The 23,639-nt window shown below is 37.4% G+C and overlaps 1 protein-coding gene across 1 annotated transcript in view; it reads left to right on the top strand.

The window, feature by feature from the left end:
* Window positions 1–3,364: 3,364 nt before the first annotated feature.
* Window positions 3,365–23,639, top strand: part of zmiz1 (zinc finger, MIZ-type containing 1) — a 138,919-nt gene continuing 118,644 nt past the window's right edge. Inside the window, exon 1 of the mRNA XM_015382281.1 lies at window positions 3,365–3,531. The gene's annotated coding sequence lies outside the window, so the exon portion shown is untranslated. The remainder of the gene's footprint in view (window positions 3,532–23,639) is intronic.

Consider the following 23,639-nt stretch of genomic DNA (forward strand, 5'->3'; position numbering starts at 1 on the left):
TGGATGGATGGATGGATGGATGGATGGATGGATGGATGGATGGATGGATGGATGGATGGATGGATGGATGGATGGATGGATGGATGGATGGGTTTCTTTATTATTATTTAAGCACTTATATTTAGCTTTTATATATAATTGTTCTGCCTGGGATGCTATAATCAAATAACACCCCTTTATTTAGATATAGCTTACTTTACTTGTCTTGTGTCCCAATTGTAAATTTATTTCCCATAGATTCTGGGATTATACAGCAGGTTTTTGTGCTGATTATTTCTGTTCATTGTTCACCTTGCAACAATCATCTATAAAGCTGGAGTGAGTTTTATTACAATTAACAGCTCAATACATTTTTATTGGGGCTTTAAGCTCCCGGATAGCAAACCATGTGCAACAAATCAATGACCAATTTTTTCCCAATCTCAGTGAGCAGGAAATGTACACCTTCACTAATTCATGGATCCATGCTGGAAATCAATAATTCCTGTTACCTTTTAGCAGGACAAATGGTGCCTATTGTCTCTGCACATCCCTCCCTCCAACTTTAGACAGCTGGGGTGGAAAAACAGGAAAGGTTGACTGAATTGTAATAGAAGGTTAAGGGGCTTTCAGCGATAACTTCTGATACAGGAGCTTTGATTGCAACTTTCTAAAGGCCAGCACCAATAAGCGAGGTGGTGTGTTCCTGATTTCTCCCCTGCTGCTTACAAGCAGGTCACCATGGACAGCAGCAGGTCACTCTGAGTCAGTGTGTGTGAGGGAGTCTGGATAGATGCTGCTTGGCCCCGGTTATTGCTCCTTGACGTCAGTACTCAGCCCAGCCTAGTCCTGTTACTGCTGCTGCTGATGCCTCTGCTGCTGCTCCACTCAAACATGTCTTTGTTATTCAGAGTTTTTCATCAGAGAGTGGTGAGCTGCAAAACATGGAGGCTGGAACACAGATGGATCACAGATATGCAGTTCACTTACATCCATCCTTAAATCGTGCAGTTTAACACTGAACAGGGTAATTGACTGAGATTAGATGCTATTATACGCACAAATCATTTGCTATTAAATACATACTAGCATATAATTATAATGTGTTGATCATTTAGGGATAATCACCAAATACCTATGAGAACATGCAGTGCAATGAGATTAGAAGTAATAAAAAGTTTTTATATTAGGAAACTTATGTGACATCACAAAAGCTGGTGGAGTTTGAGGATGGGAGAGTCAAAGTGTTATTCTTTTAAATCTTTTTCGCTATAGCTAGAGAAAAGTTTTAAATTCTTATCATAGTAAACTATCTATGTCACCAAAAATGGATAATCATATGAAAGAATGCTGACATAACAGTTTCCAGGCAGAGTCACTGACACGCTGTGGAAGGTAAGTCCAGAAGTTATTGCTAAAGAAGAAGGCTGTTCCAGTATTTTGATAGAAAAAAAAATACTGCAATGGAAAATGTGCATCTAGTACGGATAAATACAGCTATGAGAACATTGTGAAGTAAAGCCCCTTAAGAGTTTGTAGGAGATAAACCAGGTGTGGGCTACAGTTGTAGTCACAGCTTCAAGAGCCGCCAGACAGACATGATATGGGCTAAAACTGTTAAGCCTTTCCTGAACCAGAGGCTACATCAGAATGATGGGGTATGGAGGAAAAGGGCTACGCTGTTGCTCATGGTCCAACATTCTAACATCTCATGAAAATCAATTTTGCATTCCATTTGAAAATTAAGGTTTTCAGAGTGGTCCACAAGTACACATCAGAGCTTTTAATGGTAAAAAGCTATAGGGGGGTGATCATTTTATTTTCAACAGCAGTTGATCTTTCAGCAAACCTGCTCTACTTAAACTCAAATAATATTTTCAGGCTGATTATTAAGAGGAGGACAAAATGCACCCAAGCCAGTGCTGCAGCTATGCTGATTTTAAAGTATCCTGGGCTTCCTAAGAGGGTATCACTAACTGCTGGAAAATATAATCCAGTAAGAATGTGTTTCTTTGTTAATAAGATGTTTTATTGGTCAACACTCAGTCCTTGTTGTCTTTGCTTCCCTAGTGACTTTTTTACAAGGAATTAACTGGTTGTTTACGTCCAGTTTACATCTAAGTGCGGTGACCCTTAATCCTTTAAAGTCTGGACCATAAAATAATTGAAAGAAAAAAAAAAATATATATATATATATATATTATTATAATTGTCATTGAACTTTCTGATAAATGGAATCAAACCACACATTTTGTATAAGCTAGGTTGGATAATTTATTTCCATCAATTTTAATATATTAATTATTTCTGTATAATCTTTTATAGGCTTTCTGTTCACTTCATGTTTCAGATTGTTTAAGTAGAGGTTTAAAGAATAGAAATATCAGACCTATGATGCAAATATGATGCATTTAGCTTTAAAGGGTTAAAACAATGATTTCAGTGGTAGTCATCGGCAGTTCTAGACTGGAGCCAACGGGGGCCAGTGCCCCTGTAGATCATGTCCTGGCCCCTGCACCGAAGACATAATACTCTAATAAAATTCTAATTATATGCGCTGGAAGAGACATGGTTCATTTTTTTCTTTAACAAATTCTGTTTTACTATATATATATATTTTATTTATTTTTTAATATCCCAGTTTTCATCTGCTGAATATTTTATTCCAAAACAAATTTTAAAAAACAGCTGAATTTATCAGTTTTTCTCGAGTTCTAATTCTGTTTTTATAGGAAACCATAATTTTAACTTAAAGTAAAAAAATATGTTAAATTCTAAATGAATGAATGAATGTATATTGTCCTACTATTCAAAATAATAGCTTTATTCGATCTTTTAGATATTTAAATACCTACAATTTTTTATTTTCTTTTTCGCTATGCTAAGGGATTTTTATTTTGATTTTAACGACAATCCAAAAGAACATTTTCAAGCAAAAGAATTTCTATTTTATATTAATATTTATACATATAATTTTAATTACACCTAATTGGATCGGAATTTAACTTCATGCAGCTCTCTTAATAAAATTTAATCCCATGTCAGTTTTTTTTGCTTCATGCTTTTCCGTGCCCCCATGAAAGCACACTGGCCCCCCTCCTGGCCCCCTGGAAGATTTAGTCTAGAACCGCCACTGGTGGTAGTGCCAATAAAGTTTCCCCCTTAATCCCCTTTATGGTGTGGTTATTCTTGACACTTTGTGCCTTTGTACTGATATTTTTTTCCTTCCACTTAGTTTTCCATTAAAAGGCTCCAACACCTTGGACATCTGCTCGGTAAATAACTCCTCCCTTTGGTTCCATATCCGCGCGTAAGAACAAGGAATCCGCCACGCATTTTGTCGGCAGCCACCCGAGCTCCGGGTCCCTTCGGTAATAGAATAGCCGATGTAATTTGACACTTCAACTTACTGAGCTCTCTCTGAGTCTATTCAGTTACTCAGTCCCATTCTCAGCGGCCGTATGTGTGTATGAGAGCGCGTAAAGGAACGGAAGATTTCTGAAACGACACGAGAATTATTACCAAGGACTTTCTGCGCCCGATCGCACCCCGGTGAGTGGCTGCAAACTTAACGCCTTGCAAAAGGAAGGCTATTTATTTATGTATCATTGTTTGTTGCCTTTAATCCGTGTGCGTTTCCAGTTTGGCTCAGATTGTTTCTTTAATAATGTGGCCGCTTTCAACTGGCTCTGAGCTGAGTCTGTTAGAATGAGCGGCTGATTGCTTTCTCATTAGCTGTTCTTACTATTTACTTCCAGGCTGGGATTGCGCTTTTAGATGCGCGCCTTGATCTCCGTAATCTCTCCGGAGGTTACATTGTTACAGCGTGCGCACGTTTTGCTCTGTATGCAAACCCAAGATTGTGTATGTTTCCGTGTTTTATAGATTTTTTTTAAGTTACATTTAAGCTCCTGATGTATCTCAAAGCACATGGCTGCGGGGATGCAAGCCGCAACAGTGGAGACGGTCACTGCAGTGCAGATCACTCTGTGGATGTCATGTTTGTATGAGCGCTTCTGAACTTTGATAACAGAAACACGTGTGATCTGGTAAACACAAAGCGGCTCTGGTTGTCTTGCGTGCTGGGACGTGATGGGATTTAATTGTTTAGGAGTTAATAAATAAATATTTTAAAAAAGAAACCCATCTCTCTGAATTTGAGGGCATTTTTAACCCTTTATAGGGCAAGTTACTTGAACACTTGCATAGGTCTAGAAGCACAAGATCTATATACAACCATTCAGCAAAGATACTGCTATATTGCTGTACATCTTATTTTGATAATAATGATATATTACCTACTGTAAATTAAGTTAAAAAAAGTAAGAAAAATCTGTAAAAAAGTTAATTGAAAAGTAAAAAAATGAATAAGCCTGGTTAAAATATATATATATAGGTTTATAAACTAAAAAATCTAAGTGCCAGTACCAGCATTAATGCCTCTAAGGTTATGCTGTACCAAAAAAAAAAAAAAAATTCTTGAATTTCTTACAGATGCGTTTTTGTTACTTTTCTTAATATATCCGGGCAAGTTATATATTCAAAAGTTTTAAAAAGATGAAATTTTCCAGTTAGCTGTTCCAAACGAAATTTCTTTTTGTTTTACACTTGTGTTAACAAAATGACAAAAAAATCTGTCTAAATGTCTAAATGTCTAAGTTGGCGTTTCTTGTTATTGATATTCATTCTTGCCATCAAAATATCCATATTTTTTTAACGTTCCAAAGGTGATACAGTCTTATCCTGAATTGCAATAACACTATTAGCTTAAAATTTATATATTTTCACCGATTGCCCTATAAAAGGTTAAGGGGTTAGTCCTCTCATACACAGAGGGAATATAACAAAAAAACAAAACAAATAGGGGATAAATATAACAAATAATGATTAAGACGCTGCCATAAAATGTGGTTCCAAGGGTGTATTACAATCTTTACCTATTACTTTCCAGTATTACGGTAAGTGTTCTTAAGAAGATCATTTATATCAGCTGTATATGTAATCTGATCAATATAAAATAAAATAAGACTTTCCTTCAATAATTTTGATGGGATTTAATAACAAAAAAAACCTCAAAATAATCTTGTTCAAAAGTATGAATCAGGATAACTGTTAAAGTTATCAATCATGACAATTGTTAAAAACAAACACGTGGAGAAACAGTGATGCCATTTGATTTCTCTGAATTATTGATCAAATGGAAACTCATGGAGGCAAATAACACTAAAGGCAATAATTTCTGGCTATGTTGTTCAGGTGAGAATTCTCTTAGTATCTATATTGTTAGATTATAGAGCTGATGTAAACTATTCATGTCTTGTGAGGAATATGTTATTATATGGTGAAACCAAAGTTTAATTTTTGGCCACAGTTCAAAACACTAAACTACACCCACTGTGAAACATGGTGGTGGCAACATCATGGTCTGTGGTTAGCTTTCTACAGATGAAACTATTTTCTGCTAACACTGATAGAATTCCAGCGATTCAAAATACCAGCAAGTTTAGACTAAACTGTCAATGTGCGCTAAGAGAGGTGAAGATAAATATTCCTCCACCAAAAAATTTGAAATTTTAATAAAAAGTGTCTCAACAAAGCATTGGCTTATGTTGCAACTTTTTGTGACTTTTATGTTTATTTTGCCCAGGGATGTGTGGACTTTTATATCCACTGTACATCCGTCCAGGAAGCCCCCAAAAAAGACAGCGCTCCCTGCTCCACTTCCTAAACTATTGTCAGTGACGAGAGGGAGTGATTGTGTATTTTTTTTGTCTTGCAACCTACACTTGACTCCTGTTCCAAAAAGTCCCACTTTTGGGGGCTGCTAGCAGGCAGGCATACAGACAGACCATACTTTGGGTTTCTCCTCTGCTTTTGCTACAAGAGACTTCTTCCTGTTGCTTATTATTATGCTGTTAAAAGTTCGTACTCCTGGAATGTGGGAGTGTATGTGGGTTGGTTGTTTGATTTTTTTTTTTCTTTTTTACTGAAATTTTCATCAATGATACATGCTTTAATGACTATTTTAAGCCACATTTTAAAGTTTTTCTTTTTCTTAAAGTGTAATCACACCAATAAAAACAAGGATTATTAGTAATCAAATGTGCTGTTATAGTTGTGTTATGGCCTATACAATCGCAGATAAGACTGCTAACTTTAAAGTGCTGCAGGAACACTCTCTAAAAGGAGGGCGTGCAACAAGAATATTATCTCTTAGGATTGTGGCTGTTCACATAATTTTATTTTTAAGCATATCAATGGAAAGTTAAGTGGAAGGGAAGACTAAAAGCACACGACCATAATGGAATAGAATATTCAAAACTACCTTTTTTTCCAGCGTTTTATTGTCATTACACAAGTACAGAGCAACTCTCTGCATTTAACCTTGGGGAGCAGTGGGCTGCCATCGTGGGGTGCCCAGGGAGCAGTGTGGGGTTAAGGGTCTCTGGGCTGTTCAGTGGCCTGGAGTCTTTCGCATGGAGTTTGCATGTTCTCCCTGAGCATGCGTGGGTTCTCTCCGGGTACTCCGGCCTCATCCCACCTGTCCAGGGTGTACCCCGCCTCTCGCCCATTGACTGCTGGAGATAGGCACCAGCACCCCCCGTGGCCCCACTCGGGACAAGCGTGTCAGATAATGGATGGATGGATGTGGGAGTCGGGCTTGAACTCAAAAACTCAGGATTCATCAGCACAATACCCTAACCACTAGGCCGCCACCCCCCAAAGCAGGCATTAGCGTGAAGGGTCTTGCCTAAGGACCCACACTGGCACCCCATTCCCCCCAGCTGGGATATGAGCCCAGGCTTCCTGTTTGCAGAAATGGTGACTTACCACTTCAGCTAGCCAGCCATTAACTTCTACATTTGATATAGAACTCATAGCCAGCTAAAAGGAATACATGGCTACAATATATGCTCTCAATTCTTAAGGTTCCAGGAGCTGCTGCATCATGGTTGGCTTATGACTCTGCTGATATTTGTATTGTTGGCTCTGGGCTCTTGAGAATGCCCAATTGTCTATGGTGTTTAGTTAAATAGAGTTTGCAAGTCAGTCAGACCCAGTGAGTTTAAGGCCATTTATACAGGTATATTATTCTTGTTGGCAGTTCCGACAGGTGCTCAGGCTTCCTAAAAAAGGAAATGTCCATGAAGCTTTTAAGCTAAGGGAGGCAGGAGGTGTTTTAATAGTTACTGATAGATCTCTGCCCAGATTTGATAAGATACCCAACAGCTACAGACATGATCACTGACTGTGGAAACTTCAGACTGGACATATAGGAATTTAAATTTGGTGAGGGCCAGGTGCTTTAGCAGAAACCATTTGTTGCATATCCTTCTTGTATCTGGTGTGCCTTTTGCTCCTACACTTTTTTCTTCCACTCGATTTTCAATTAGCATCCTATGAATTTCATGCCCCCTTTTTAAAGTCATTTCGGTGGCTTACCCTCATTGCAAAGCATGGCAATCTCACATGTACTTAAAATAGAAAAATTGACACTTTAATTTGCTTAAAGCCACAGTTATCAAAATCTGATAAAACGACCAGTTAAATGTACTGTATACATCTCAACAGAGATACTACATGGCTTTAACTTGCTAGAGAAAAACCCATAGAAGTTTAATGCAAAACATAACATTTTCAGTTCCAGCAGAATTTCTAGTTTATAACTAGGAAATCCACAATCATTCAGTGGTCTGATATACTGCTGATGCTGCAGATTTCCATGTTTGTTCTGTGCAGCTTTGAAGAGGTTATCAAAAACATCAACAGATTTCTGTCAGGAATTGATTGCAATGTTATTTGTTTGGCGGGACATTGCTGCACCTGGTGGTTTGATCCCATCTTTTCGGTCATTGCGCTTGACTGTAATGACAAGATAAAACGTTAACTGAAGAAACTTAAAACTTCCAATTGGTTTTTTAGAAAACTTAAAGGGAGGGAAGGTTTTTCTTTTCCCTCCCAACCCCTCCTTCCAAGTCACCCCCATCCCAATGGGGCCCCCAGGCAGACCCCACCAGGCTGACCTTCTTCTATTCAAGTCGAGGATGTTGAAACACCAGCCCTCAGACAAAAGACACATTGAAACGGAGATCTGCAACCCAGCACGTGTGTCTGGAGCTGCTGAAGTAGACCATTTATTAACTCCCAGTATCCCTCTGACAAGTGAAAAGCATCAGCAGTGTCGGACAAAGAAGTGGCAGTAGAAACACAACATTGACAGATTACTGAATACATTTCAAACTAAATAAAAATATTCAAGTTTATATTGAATTCAAATTTAATATGTAAAAAAAAAAAAAATATTTAAAAGTATCCCCCTTCCATTTGGTTGGGATAGGGATGATTGACAATAGCAACACGTTGGCGGCAGAGGAGGAAGGTTTCCCCACCCTCCACCCCACCTGCCGGATTGCGAGTAAAAGCGGAAGCTGCAAATGGCTGCACCACATGGGAAATTATTCAGCTCTCAGATCAGAGAGGACACACAAGAGGCCTCATTACCTCCACAAGCACTACTGGCCAGCCTGCAAGGAAACCCAGAGCTCTAGTTTGTGTGAAATATCAACTCCACATATTAACTATCTGATGCCCTTTTTGTGTTAAAATCCTCGCAACACGGTTTAAGGAGAGTTTGTTTGGTTAAATCCGATCAGAGCTGTTTGATCGGCAATCTAAGAACAATGAATTAGAACCTGTCCCAAAGGTTTACAGAAAAAAAACCTTCCAATAAACAGTGTTTGCCTAAGTAGCTAGTAAACACGGCGCTGAGTCTGCTGCATCATATCATGACGTTATTGATCAGGCTCAGGAATACCAGACCCTGCACGCCAAGAGCTCTCAGAAGGTGCTCTAAAGCAGGGAGAGAGGTGCTCTGATTGCTCATCCATGGCGATCAGAGGCTGTAGGAGGTTTGTGAAGGTTTCGTTCAAGGTTCTACTTTGTGTTGTCTTTGCTTAACATAGTAAATTCCTGAAATTAATTACTTCAAGCAATTCAGTGTGCCATTCTCATGCAGTCTGTGGGACGTTTTGGCTGGTCCTCTCTTTTGCAATGACTCTGTCGAGACTCTTCAGTGTGTAAACTTTGTGGTGAATGCAGCCAGCGTGCAACCCCTTGTAAATGGGAAATGCTCTGCCACAAGTTGACTGCATTAAATCTTTGACCGGGAAGCATTCTGTGAGGGGTATAACAACCACGTCAAAAGTGAGTGGGAGATATTTTTCAGTGGTCTATTGAAATATTATCCCTTGCTCTTCATCACACCTCTCCTTAGTAAATAAAGAACCATATAATCACCATGGCCACACTACAGCTCCAAGAGACGGACTTTGGTTCTGTAAACAAACACGACTAAGTTTTAGCTGCCAAACTCTGGTTGACTTGTCAAAATCAACCTTCTGATATCAACAAGGTAGTTAACCTGATCGTTAGCTGCCAAATTACAACCCTTAATATGAGATGTTGAGTTAAAACCAATTTTGTAAGCAAATTATTACTTTAAAACATTTGGAATGGAAGAGACAAAGAACCAGGGTAACAAGCCACATACTTTCATCCACAAATCTGACATGAATGTTTTAGGACGTAGTTAAACTCTTACATCAGAGAAACCACAACTATACAAAACTCATAAGAAGCAACAGACTAAAGCGACCCAGGAAAACAACCTTGTTGGTTTGCACCCCATCAGTGCTTCAACTACAGATTGCTCTACTGTGGGCAAACAGAATTCACAATAACTAATGGATAGTAAAGACCCTGATGGCTAAGATTTTGCACATGTACACATTAGTGCTGCAACTAACGATTATTTTGCAAATTGATTAATCTATTGATTGTTTTTCCGATTAATTGATTAATAATAGGATAGTCATAGGTTCCTTAAAGAAGACTTCTTACAAGATTAAACCAGGTGAAACCTAAACTTTTCCACATGAGGAATTTTGGATAGAGGATATTGATGGACAAAAAAGTTATTTTGATCCTAAATGCACAATGTATATCTAGCCTTATATATATCAGCTCTAGTACACACTCTTCCATTTAACCTAAAAAGGGATATATCCAGAATTTACTGAAATTTAACAGATCCAACTGAGAGGCTTAGGTTATTTATTATAGCTAAGTATTTCCATATTATAGTATATGAGACTCAGAGATACAGAGAATTACTGCTAATACTTGCTACACTTGCATAAAAACTGTTTATCTTTAAGTTTCTACTTCAACTAATTATTTTATCATAAAAAAGTGCAATGATGGTTTTAGTAAAAAAAAAAAAAAAGAAAAAAAAGAAAATCACACCTTTGTGAGGCATTCATCATATTTAAACCCCGGTTGAGCGATTTTGATTACAATAGCCAATATTTAGGACTTAAAACATTTTAAAAATGTAGAAATTAAAGGTTTAAATTGAATTCAGCAAAACTTCTTTTGGATTGTGATATTATAGCTGTAGCACAATATCAGTACTGGATTTAAATTTTCATTCCAGCTTTCAGAATTGGCTGTTCATCATTACACCCTTTAGTTCTCCTCTACATGCCAACACTGAATTCCTCATGTGTGTGTTAGTGATAATTTGCGACACTCCACCTCTGTGACAAGCAGCTGCAGGAATGTAGGATAAGCAGATATCCAGGGAGAATAATTTCTTATATTTTTTTCCAGGTGGGGGGGTTGAAAGAGAATGGTCAGGTTGTACCTGTCAGGCTCAGTGTTGACTGTTAATATGAAGCATCTATTTTCACAACACAGCTAAGGGAAAGGAAATCTGTGTGACTCTTTCTCTTGCGTGCAGGATAGAGATACAGAGCTCCGTGAGGGGATGGGAGAGGTGCCGGGAGTGACGCCAGACCACACATCATTTAATCATGTTAGAGTGTGCAACCACTCGGTGCATATTTTTGGTTGCATTGGTGATCAGTTGTTATTGCAAAAACTCTACGGAACGAGAGGCAAGGAGGGAATTGGCAGGGAAAGATGATTATTTCCATCATTATGGTCAAAAATGGCAATGCATGTTGTTTTAGATACAAAAAAACAAAAAAAAACCAGCTCATTGAAAAGGTTTAGGACCACTCAAATGCTCAGTCTGGATGAATGAGTGTATATCAGCGTAGGATTTCACTTCGTCCGTTTGGCCTAATCCCCCTGTTGACTTGTGTACTAAGTACCGAATGTGTTCATTCTTTGCTCTTTTTAGGAAGCCCTTCTCAGCATAATCTCACTTAATCTAATCTACCCCCTTTTATAATAGACTGGGAATTTATAGAAAAAGCTTTAGCATAGATCCATACCAAACAGAACGATGTTGCCACTCGCTCCCCCCCACCAATCCCCTCTGGCAAAGCCCTTGTGAAAATGCAAGTGACCTCTGCGGCCCTTGTTAGTCTGAACAATAGACCTGCGTCCTCTTACAGCTGCAGCCTTGCTTGAGGGCAGGTTGTTCTCAGCGTAAACACACATCTTCTGATTAATAGCTTTAGAAACACAGTTTCTGGTATAATTTGCTTCAGCGTAATACAATTACTGTTCAACATTCTTTGAATTGAATGTTATTTTCAATGTGTTGATTCGAGATAAAAATCTAAACAGACCTTTAAAAAGGATTATGTTTGGATTTGCTGATGTGTCGGTGATGATTTAATAATATGTGTTGTGAATTTGCACTTTCTAAATAAACGGAAGTGAGTTGAATTGATTTTAGAGATTAGATCAGTATAATTGATTTCAGAACTTTATCCACCTTATATGTGAAGTATAATCTGAAAACCCTGAACGCTACTAATGCTATATAGAAATTCCACTTGTTTTAATGTGTCACTTTTATTCTGTTTAAATATTTGTATCGCCTCAATGCCTCTACTGTCTTTTTCTCTTGTACAGAATTTGAATTATCTTCCCACTGAATTGTGCTTTATAAATAATAATTTAGCCTCGCCTTGCATAGATTTGTACAACCTTATATAAGCATTAGATGTGATTGCGTTCAGAATTAGTTAAAACAAGCCTACAAATGATAAATTGGAGTCTTTAAAGTGAATATAAAAAGCAGCAAATAAAGTAATTTTGTTCAGGCTTGACAACAAAGACAAACTTTGCATAGAGGAAAATGTCCAAAGCATCAGAATAGTACATGTATCCAAAGCTGTCTGTCATGAAAACACCAGTGAGCCATGGTGGTGGCAGCATCATGCTTTGTAGCCATATATGGAAGTAATTATGAGAACTTCTAAATACCATTCGATGACTGTACATTAGCGTGTGGCTCATGTTAGGAAAACTGGAGGTAAAGATTAAGAGGATCTTCATCTAAATAGGTGTAGATAAAAGTGTCTGTGTGTTTCTAATTATATTTTCTATTGGCTATATTTGCTTTGAATTGAACCAAAAAGATTATTGTGAGATTAACGTACACATATCATTTGCAAATATCAAATTACATTTGCTTTAAATTGTTTTGTAGAAAAAAGAAAAGTCAAATAAAATTATTAAAAGTTATGAACGATTTCAATAATAAAGCACAAAATAACATTTATTTTTAACATTAATTTTAGCACAGACATTGATGTTAGGTTATCATTAAGTTAAATATTAAGATCTTTATAAAGCACAACCTTCTTCATTTGACTTCCATCTGATGTAGTAGAGACAAGATTAGAAATTAAATTAGAAACTTTATGCTCAGCACGAGCTTTAGCAAGGCCAAGGAGCTTTGGTAAAGGTGAACTGCTGACTTGGAAGAGTCTATTACTTCTTTAAAAATAATACCACTCTATGAAATATGAAAATAAGCCATATCTAGATGTATCCCAACATTTTTTTGGTTTTATATATATGTGGGTCCATATTGGTCCTTAAGAAGCCCCCAACTTAACCTCTAAAACTGCATAGTTTTAATTATTTATAGACCTACATTGTGCTCTCCCAGTTGCACGGGTTGATAACAAATTCAGTTCACAGTCAGCAAAGCCTATATGTTACAGACTAAAAGGAGGTTGTTGCTTTTGTTGGCTTTATTTGTCAATTAGCGGTTCAGCTCTTCAGGACTTAGACATGTGATTATACAAAGCAAGCTGATGCTCCAACCCAGTAGCTGCTTAGAAAAATAGACAAGAGAGAACCTTGCTAAAATGACTTTCTTATCTATGTTAAAATGCAGTAGAAATTGTGAATATCTTGTTTACATGTTTGTTTCTTGTCAGTACAATTTTAGAATTTAAATTGTAGTTGGTTGAGAGTGCAGCACTGCTTGGGAATGAGAGATGTGGATCCAATCTTTGAGCTGTAATCCACGACGGATGTAATTGAAGCTTTCAAGGCCCCCCAGCAGTCGTGGGCTCATGCATGTTGAATGTGACATGCTGTGAAAAACATACACAGATGATGACACAGAGCATTGCTGCAGTGTTAAGTGCAAATGAAAGGCTCTGAATAATGAATAACATCCGGCATCTCTGTAGTCCCATCTTTTATAAATTAAACAAGGTCCAATGGTGAGGAGTTGTCAGATTTGGCAGCATGTGATAGTGTTGCATATTTGCCTCTTAAATTGCAGCACAGGCTGTGAAACCATCTGCTAATCTCGGAATAAGAAATCTTTAGAGTTTTAGTCCGGCTATTAGAGAATAGATCCAACGAAAGACTGCTGAAGGCTTTAACTAATAATTTATGGTGTCTGTGGGTCTTTTTTAGGTTTTTGCTATTTTTTTAAACACCTCTGAGTAATGATGGGGATTCTCAACAAGTGTAAGAGTTACATTCAGCAGAGCTGACGGGGGTCCATATCTCATTGTTTTCTGACAGGGAAAATTAACTGGGATTTACAAACACACAGGGAGCCTTTCTCACCCATTCTTTGGTGCTCTCAAAGAAAAGGTCTGAGGGTAATCTCTTTCCCAAGAACCCTCCCCCAACCCTCTCCTTCTTAGTCCTAAATATAAACTCTCAGATTCTTGGAAAATTTGAAGTCCAGATATAAAACACAGGTTCATAGAATTCATTGTAGCTTGCTCTATTTCCCAAACATCTTCTTATACATCAAAGGCCCTTTTGTGGCTTATTTCTGGTCTGTTTTTTCTGAAGCATTAAGCATCTAATACTGATCTTAGCTCATTCAAAATCAAAGTCTTAAGTCAAACAGGAGTAGTTTCACTTAGAGACCACATACTATTACTAATAATTGCAGAGATTGAGTGTGTTGTTTATCATTTATTAATCAGCCATGTCAGTATTTAGAACAGTAACAATTCTCCAATATTTTACTGAACTCTGAAGTCCTGTGATAATACTAATCCAATGCCAATAGGAATCACTATGATTTGGACAGAGCTTGATGGGGATGGGTGTTAGTTGTTTTTTTTTTGGTTTCCTGAGAACTTTTTTACTTTCTTATTGCAAAGAACAGAGGATGTATTTGATGGATGTATTTTTAGAGAATATTTTGTGTCTTGGGCCAGCAAAACCCTACCAAAATTTAAAAGAAAGGGCTGAAGAAAAGAAGCAATTTAAAATGCAAATGGAGGATCTAAGGTGACAAACAGATGTGAGACAACAAGGCTACTTATGAGGGACAGTTTTCCAGTTGTGTGTTTTTTGTGTCTCTGACTTTTACAGTGTTACTTTACATAGCGCTTTAAAAATATCTTCAGCAAACTTCTGAAAAATCTCCATGAGAATAACCTTTCACTGGGCACTTATAAACCTTTCCATAACCTTTTTTTGTGGTTGCACTTCCCAAATTAAATGTTATTTCCATTATATGTTATTTATAGACATCTAATGAAATCAATTCCCTTTTCTGTTTTGTATCAAAAGCATAATGCACAGGTTGGTCATGACATGGGGTGCAGTTTGTATTTTGATTGACAGTTTGATTGGTTCTGTAGCAGGAACGGCAGCTCTGCTCCTTAAATCTAAGAATAACACCTTTAAATCTAAGAATTTTTTATTTTTTGTTGGTAATGTTCAATATTTGACTTAGTCAAATGTGGAACAATGTTTCGATTTGTTGGACATTAGAAAAAAAGTGAAAAATGCGGCACAGTCCCCCACAAATCAGGACATTTGCTCCCATGTGGATCACATCTAATCCAATCCAACTTAATTTATATATCACTTTAAAACCAACAGAACCAAAGTGCTGCACAAAAGCATAAATAAAAAAACACTATATGCACAAGATTATTAAGAAAAAAAAATATATAAAAACAGTAAATATAATATAGTAAATAAGAGAAAGCATAAAATCAACTGACAACATCTTTCAGAAAAAATGTGCTAAAAAGACCATTTTATTCTGTTTGTACCCCTGTGTTACATAGCTGGCTAGCCGTAGCATCAATAGATGTTACCCAATAGGTTACATCATATCCAGCACCAGGAGATGTCATGTTAGAGTGTGGTTATCATATGCGCCTCATGAAAATAATACGTAGGCGGGTAATTTATTTATTACAAGGGGTCCCAAGATAGTTTTTATCCAATGCAAATAGGGCTTAAGAAATTATAAAGCGTGATAGAGTCATCCTTTCTATTATCTCCTGAATTGCTGACTCTTTTATTAACAGTCTGTATTAATAACCCACTTTTTTGATACAATATTCTTTCTTAACACTTTTATAAAACTGGAAATAGCTGATTTAGATTATTCTACCTTCTGCCCTTAAATAAGCTTTCACTAACTCAAAAACAAATCTGTTTTTTTTTTTTTGTTTATTCCAAAATTTTATTTATCTTCTTGTATTTAGATTTTTACTTGTTCACTTTTGGACTCTAACAGTTCTTGTGAACTTTCTCTTGAAGAACCTTCACTAAAAAGATGAATCAAAAAAAAAAGGACTGCGATACCTTTAACCTCAGTACTTACTAATATTTAGGCATATGAATGATAAAGAAACTACAGTGAGACAACATTCAGAGAAGACCAAGGTTTGTTCTCCTAAGCATGTCCTGTCCCAGCCCTTGAGGCTCAGCGTTCTGCATGTTTCAGATGTTTGCCTCAGTCCACACACCTGATCTGAATAAATTGGTCATTAACCCCCCCACCTGGTGGAACTGGATGATGTGCTCAGGATGTAATTCAACCCATCTAATGAGCTGTGTCGTAGGTGCGGTAGATCACAAACATGGTCTACCTGACATGGAATTATGGTGCAATTTTCTTCCGTAGTGATTTTTCTGGTGAGGAGAGCCTATCCTTCTCTTTGGTGATTTACGCTAAAAGTAGAATTGTAACTTATCTAAAATTCATAAAGGCAATAATAACCATTTTGCTGGGATTGCTTATCAGTTGCAAAGCTCAAAGCTGTCTAAACTACACAGGCTGCTTATAAACAATACATTTCTTTTAATAACCTTTAATAGGAATAGTGGACTCAAACTAACCCTCACTAAGATAAGCAGTTGGAGTCTTAAGGCCTTAGCTTATTAATTTTGCTTTAAATGTGTCCAGCATCAAACATGAATGAAAATCATGGTTATTTTTCATTGAGACACTGTGTATCTGTCAGATGTGCTACTTTAATGCAAACACTGTTATTATAGATGACAGGAGTGTAAACAGACTGAGCCTTTATCTGGACCAGCATTTCTAGGTGAGTTATTGATCGGCCACACAGGATCAAGGGCCATTTTTAAGGCATGAGAGATTAAACAGTTTTCAGCTACAGGCAATATTACTCTTCCTTTATCATTTATGATCGCTGTTCTTAAGCTCCAGTGAAACCACTGACTTGACTTTTGAAGTTAACAAGTAGACTCTGCGATTGCAGACACATACTTAACAGTTCCTAGCATTTCTTTAAGTGTTTTCAAAATTTTAACTTTTAATTTATATTTGGTCCTTTATATTGTGTTCAAATTAGTTGTTTTTATAAAGATTTGGTTACTGCGTTGTCCTGAGTGCATAATCACCCACAGTGAAACATGGTGATGGCAGCATCAAGCTGTGTGGAAAGAGAGAAGGAAACTTGTACCAATATGATCTTTAGTGCAACCAAAGTAAAAATGTTGTGTGTGTATTTACATATTTTTGGTGAAGTGCATCATCCTCTGCAGTGGCTTTAGCAAGTATGAAGAATCCCTGCGGTGGAGACGAACAAACTATTTTCCACAATAATATTAATCACACATATAACCGCCACCACTTCTAATAATGAATGCTAATTAATTGGCCAGCGCTGTCTGGTGTAAACAGACAGTGAAGAGCATATGCAGACATGCTTCACACAACTATTTATAGTTGAGGATTGCATAAGCTTCTTTCTAACAACAGGGTGTTCTCACTTTGTCGGCATCAAACAGAGAAATGCTGCGACTGACCAGATTAGCGTTGCATGACACACATATATTGCAGGCCCCGCTCTCTCTTGGCAAGCGGTGTGTGTATTTGGCCCGACGGGTCCCGCGGCTTAGAAAATGTTGACAGTAGACGCTATTTTTGACCATCTGCTCTAAAAGGAGGGCATGTTTGAGTCACAGATGCTGTGGCGCTGGCATGTGGGGGGGTGTTCACCAGAGGGCACAGCATCCCTCGTGTCACCATGCATGTGCTCAGCGTGATCCTGGTTTAATACTAATGCGTTTTAGATTAACATAACGTATGAAAGAGATGGTTATTGCTGGAGATTGAGTTCACTTCTTGCTTTGAGGCTGTCGGAGATTAAATTTGAGATGTAATTTCCTAACAAAATTGATTTGCTTCATATATCTCTTTCTAAGACATTTGTGTGTAAGGGTTATGTGTGAGGTGAGAATGCAAAGCATAATCTGGGTTTGTGCTAAAATACATTCCTTTGGTGAATTGCTATTGCATATCAGTACTCAGAGAATAATTTTAAAGGTTAACAACTTTTAGTAAACCTGAATAAGTCTTCTCTCTGCCCTATGTAAAGGTTTTTATGGATTTTAGTTTTCACATATTTTAGTATTTTGATTATTTCTCTTTTTGTCATTAAAAGACATTCAATTGAAAGCATCTGCTCTTGTTTTTAAAGTAAAAAAAGATTCTATAGTTCCTATAAAATGTTATGTTCTAGTGTGCTGCTTTCATTTTTAGACCCCGGGTAGCAAAGTACTGCAAAGGCCTGTCGTAATTTGTTGATTAGTTGATTTTCCACATCTGCTTCCTCTCTAGCTGATTAGCCACACCTGGTTTTCGTTCCTCATCAACTCTCCCAGTGGCTAAAACCCCATTTTCCTTTACCTCACTGCCAGATTGTCTCTTTATTAATCACCTTTTTACTATTAATTTAAAACAGACAAAAAGAAAAGCATTCTTTAAAGCAGTTTTAAGTTTAACATCCTATATCAGCAATTAAGACATTTATTCACAATTAGCATGAGTAGCTGGAAACAGGTGTGTGGATTTGTATATATCAGGGAAAGTATGTAATCCAGCATCTAGATTTATCAAAGAGTTGGACTCTTGAAAAGGATACAACAGAGCTTTTTTTTCTTCATTTTATTCACCCCTCCTGTTATTTGCAGGAAATGTTATCCTACTCTGCTTCTCTTGCATATAAACAATGGACATGTCTTAGGATTAAGAGAGTCTCTTTTTCTTTCTGACATTTCTGGTTGTAGCGGTCACAGATTTCTTAGCAATGTGACCACTTTCAGTGTTGTCAGCACGAACTGGTAGCCTTTACCACATTCCCAGCTTAATCAAGGCATCTTACATTTTATCCACTGCATGGTTTTTCTTAATTTAAGTGAATTTGTTGTTCTTTTCCCATACCAGAAATCTCTTAGTTTATTTTGCTTTTGCTTCTGTCTTGGCTGCAAGATGTCATGATATTAAGAACAAAATGTGACTCAAATCCACTGCATTACCCTTATCAATCAATTATCCTGTAAAATTTGAGTGTGTCTGACTATTTTTAAAGATAAAAGTGTAGGCTTTAGCTACCCCTGTGCTAAAGCATGTTTCTTGTACTTTTAGCCCGTACTTAAGGCCAAACAAATATTTAAGTAATATTTTTACAACTCAGCAATCACTCTCCAGTCTTTAAATCTTGTATTAGGTGGCATACTTGTTTGTTATAGAGACTCTACCTCCAATATCTATTGTTAGTTGAACACTTTTTGACGTCACAGGCCAGCGTGCTCTTTTTTTCCGGAAGTAAACATGGATGGTAGTGCCGGCGCGCATCTAGCTGTCTTTTCCAACCATAAAAACACAATCTTTTCAATATGTTTAAACATAAATACTGCTCTCTCTGCATCATCGTCTGTCATGGTTGTTGTTTTTCTTGCCGCTTCAACATAGCAAGACGCAGAATAGTGACCTTTGTTGGGTATTAATGACGTTCAGGTCGGATGAATCCGATCTGGCTGTTCACACACAGGTTGCATTTGAAAAGATCAGATTTGTATCGGATTCAGGACTACACAGCCAAGTGGCCTGGGTCGCATTGGAAAAAATCGGATCTGTGTTGTTCAGACTGCCATGAAAAGATCAGATCCAGGTCACATATGGGCAAAAAAATGGGATTTGGGTCACTTCAGGCTGCAGTGTGAACGTAGCTTTAGATGTTCCCTGGCTTTCCTAGAGACATTTACACCACTTTTTTCATTTTCGAATTCAATGTATAAGATAATAGTCACCCTATTTAAAAAAAAAAACAACAACAACAAAATGCTGGATTTCTACAGTCAGAACATATGAAGACATCGTTTCTACTGTTCTTGCCCCTAAAGTTGCCCATCCACTTAAAGGAGGCAATTAACTCATTTCCCCTTTAGGGTAATGTATTTACTTTGTTTTCTCTGAGGGCTAGTTTGTGCTGACAGGGCTAGGAAGACATCAAGTAACTACCACAACCTGGCAGACGACAAGCCTGAAATCTACGAAGGGAATAACATTACACCCTGCAATTTGAGTTGGAATTACATTTGTTTAAAAGCACAACGTTCTGTAGGATATTTTTGTTGTTTTTGGCTTCACTGCAGAAACCCACTGAACAAAATGGTGGCCATACTGCTTATGATAATGTCTTATTTATCTCATTATCCTGTGACAAGCAGATAAATGCTGTAGCGATAGCAGGGACTACAATAACTCTGTGGTTGTTCTTGATGTGTTCATATTCTTCTTTTTTTTTTTTTTGGCACCGGCTAATGTCAAGAAGCCAATTGAAAAATAAAAATTACTGGAGGCTGCTTAATCTTTGTATGCCTTTCCACTAGCAAGAGGGAGGTGGAGAGGATCATGTGAGCTGTAATTATATTTATGTTGGGACCCATTCAATCTGTCAGAGTAAATTTTGCCTGTCGTACTGTAAATCATTACAGCGGATTAAATGCTGGTTATGAACTCAAAAGGTCCAAACAGGTGATTTTGTTTTCTAACCTTCTGGGATATATGTTTGACAAGCTGGTTGTGGATGATGTCAGCTGTTAGTGTTTTTTGATTTTAGGTGAATGGATATTGTGGCTGATGTTTTTATTTTTGTGAAGGAAAAAGAGCAGACATTCTCCCAGAGTCTTTCTGTTTCGCAAGCTGTCCTCCACGTTTTGTTTTCCTTTTTTTTAAGAGGGATCAATGACAAGGATGAGCAGTGCTGGAAAGTTTGCTCTTTTTTTTTTCTCATCAAGTGGCTTCTTACAAAGAAAGAAAAGAGAAAACAGCAGCTCAATTGAACTCAATCATCTTGTCAGTGCAGAGGCAGAAGACTGATGAAACACTAATCGCTCCTGTCTGCTTGTTGTGCCGTGAACATCCAAACTCAGATGCTTATGGCCTGCAGACTTGCTTGAGGCAGCATTTCGCTGACACTGTATTATTCACAAATATCTTTAATGATCAGTTCAGTCCTGCATTCATTAGTGAGTGGCATGAATCGTTACCCTCAAATCACTGAAAAGATTATTTCAGAATAAATGAACTTCACCACAATTTCACAAGAACATCATTGTGAATGTTTCTTTTGACTCTCCGCATGATGTTCAGCAGTTAAATGTACTCACAGAGACTTGTTGTCATAAGTGCCTCCAATAGTAAAGAAGCTGCATCGAGGCCTCACATGCCTGGACTTTATTTGTCTAGGTAATGGATTGTTTGGAGAAGCCCTGAATGTTGCATCCCTTGATTTGTTTGTGAATTGCATCTATTCAAATATAGACAGGGATATTTCCCTAATGTTCTCTGCAGCAAAATTTCTGTCCATGATGTCTGTACCTGCACAGCACACATTTGCAATAGATAGATAGGGAGATAGATAGATTGATTAAACATGTAGTGACATTCCAAGTATTTTTTTTTTCATATTACCGGTAAGTTGATTGCGGTTTCAAAAAAATGTTTCTCAGAAATTTAGAACATATAAAATTTCTGCACTAAGTTTTTAAATCAGATAAAGCTTAACATTGCTTATTTTACATCTGTTTTTATGTCATGCTGTCTTTCTTCACCTTGCTTTTGCTACTCTTATACTACTATTTTCTTTCCTCGCAGCATACCAGGGGAAAATATTTTGAAATTGCTATTTTAAAAAAGTTGACACTGACCTAGATTTCTGACTTTGTAAAAAAAAAAGTCAGAAATCTTTGCTTGTTGTAAAAGAACCTGCCTGTTTGCCGAGATTCTTATTCCAGCCTGTTGATGGAAAATTTTGTGAAAGGAAAAACTGTAATTACAAAAATGTAGGATTACATCTAGAACTATCTCATCACTTCTATCAGGCAACTTATATGGGCAAAGAAGCTTATTTGGAAGAAGAGGTAAAAAGTCTGAAGGTAGTTGAGAGAATATTTAAAGAAAGTTGAGTGGAAGAAAAAAAGTGTGATAGAAACTATTGCAATTTTATTGCATTGGCAACAACATTGCTATTAACTTATTAGGAATCCCTAATCATTTCATATATGTGAATTTTATGCAAAACTGAATAGAAATGTATAAAACTTATAACTGATTGTGTATTGGATCCATATTCTACATGAGATCTAGAGAAGAAAAATTCAAGGACATAGATTTTTGAATTGCACCTGTATTTTTTAGGGTTAATCCTTCTCATAGTGTTGCTCTGATTTACTGTTGGTATGGCGATTAAATGTATGAATTATTTGTGTCATCACTTTTGCCGCTGATGGGAAGTGTTTGGCTTCATAAAAAGCCAAGACAACAAGCATAAAATTAATGAGCAATATATTTTAGAGATACAGTTCATGATGAATGCAGCGTGAAGCTACCCAATTCTCTTTGAGATGATCATCAACCATCCATTCTCATAACGTCACTGCTCAGCCGCTGAGAGCGGATTTTTATTCATCTCCACTGTTTGTATTGTCATGTTAATTTATCCTACAAGTCTCGCCACAGTGTGAAATTATAAGCACAATGAGCCCTGAAAAGCCAAGAAGGCGAGTCCCATATCAGCGCAGGAGGATATTGAGGAGGAGAAGCCTTTTCTTTGCTGAACTCCCAAAGCTTCTGTTTTAATATTTAGCTCCTGTCAGTTAAAATCAAAAAAGTTCTTCACTTTACCCTAAAGCTCGCTGAAAAAGAGCAGGGAAGCTGCTTCACGGGTGAAAGCCCTTGCGCATGAATATTTAATGGTTGCATTTTAACCAAAGTCATAAAACCAAAAGGATGTGGCTGAACAGAGAGGGAGCTGTGTATTTTTCTTCATAGTCTGAGCAGGGTACCTGAAAGACATTTTCCTGGCAACATTGCCAATCAAATATATAGATGTCATTAGGTTGATTTAAAGCCCTGGCCAAACTTAGCAAGGTTGGAGTCTGTTTTTGCAGGGTAAACACCAAACACCAGCAGCGAGATCAAGAAATCTGGAACATAAATTATAAAATGATTGATTTTGACACTTCCTTAGTCCTCTCATGAAATTCAATTTGATACACTTAATCCCTTTGACCAATAAAGGAAGAATAAAAAGGCAGATATCTGTGTGTACTAAAATATGCAGCCTCTTCTTCAAATCTTGTCATGCATTTTTAAAATTCTGTTTAGTCCTTCGCTGAGCCAGACCCCCACCAAACAGACACAGAGCTGATTGTTAACTTTGACAAAGCTCCAAATTTGTGCGCAGCAGCAAGGCTGTTTTGTATGTAAGCTTCACTTTCACAGAGGTAATCATTTGTCATCCCATATTGAATCGACTCAAATTGACTCATAAATTGCAATCACTTAACTCAGCACTACTATTATGTTTAATCTGGCTTTGTGGAAAAAGGTCAGTCAGCGTGTGAATTGGGTTCCAGCTGCACAGATAATTTAGCTGCCTTTTTTATGCTTTTTTTTTCTTTTAAAGCTTCAGAAAAAAAATAGCAGCAAGGTAAACTAGTTGTGTGGCGTTTAATGGAAGCTACACGGGATACACAGCAGCTACTGTTTATGTTTTCTCTCCTTGGATATCCTTAATGCAGTGTTTTGAGGTGTGTGTGTATAGTTGGCAGCCTGCAGATAAGCTACAGTGGATGCCCTTATGGGAAGCACAATAAAAGGCTTTCCCCTCCTGAAAGGTCCAAAGTGCAGTCGTTCACTCTGTGCAGCAACAGTGGAGTGATTGTGCAAATGGAGCCGTGAGTGGCGCTGGCAAGACTGGCAAACCAGCTTATCGGTGGGGGTGATGGTGGCGTGCACTGAAGGGGTGGGGCTGTAGTGTTGGCGGGGTAATTTACACTGTGTGATTATGTTT

The sequence above is a fragment of the Cyprinodon variegatus genome, unplaced genomic scaffold, assembly GCF_000732505.1.
Source record: "Cyprinodon variegatus isolate N-32 unplaced genomic scaffold, C_variegatus-1.0 Scaffold12, whole genome shotgun sequence".
Taxonomy (NCBI): Eukaryota; Metazoa; Chordata; class Actinopteri; order Cyprinodontiformes; family Cyprinodontidae; genus Cyprinodon; species Cyprinodon variegatus.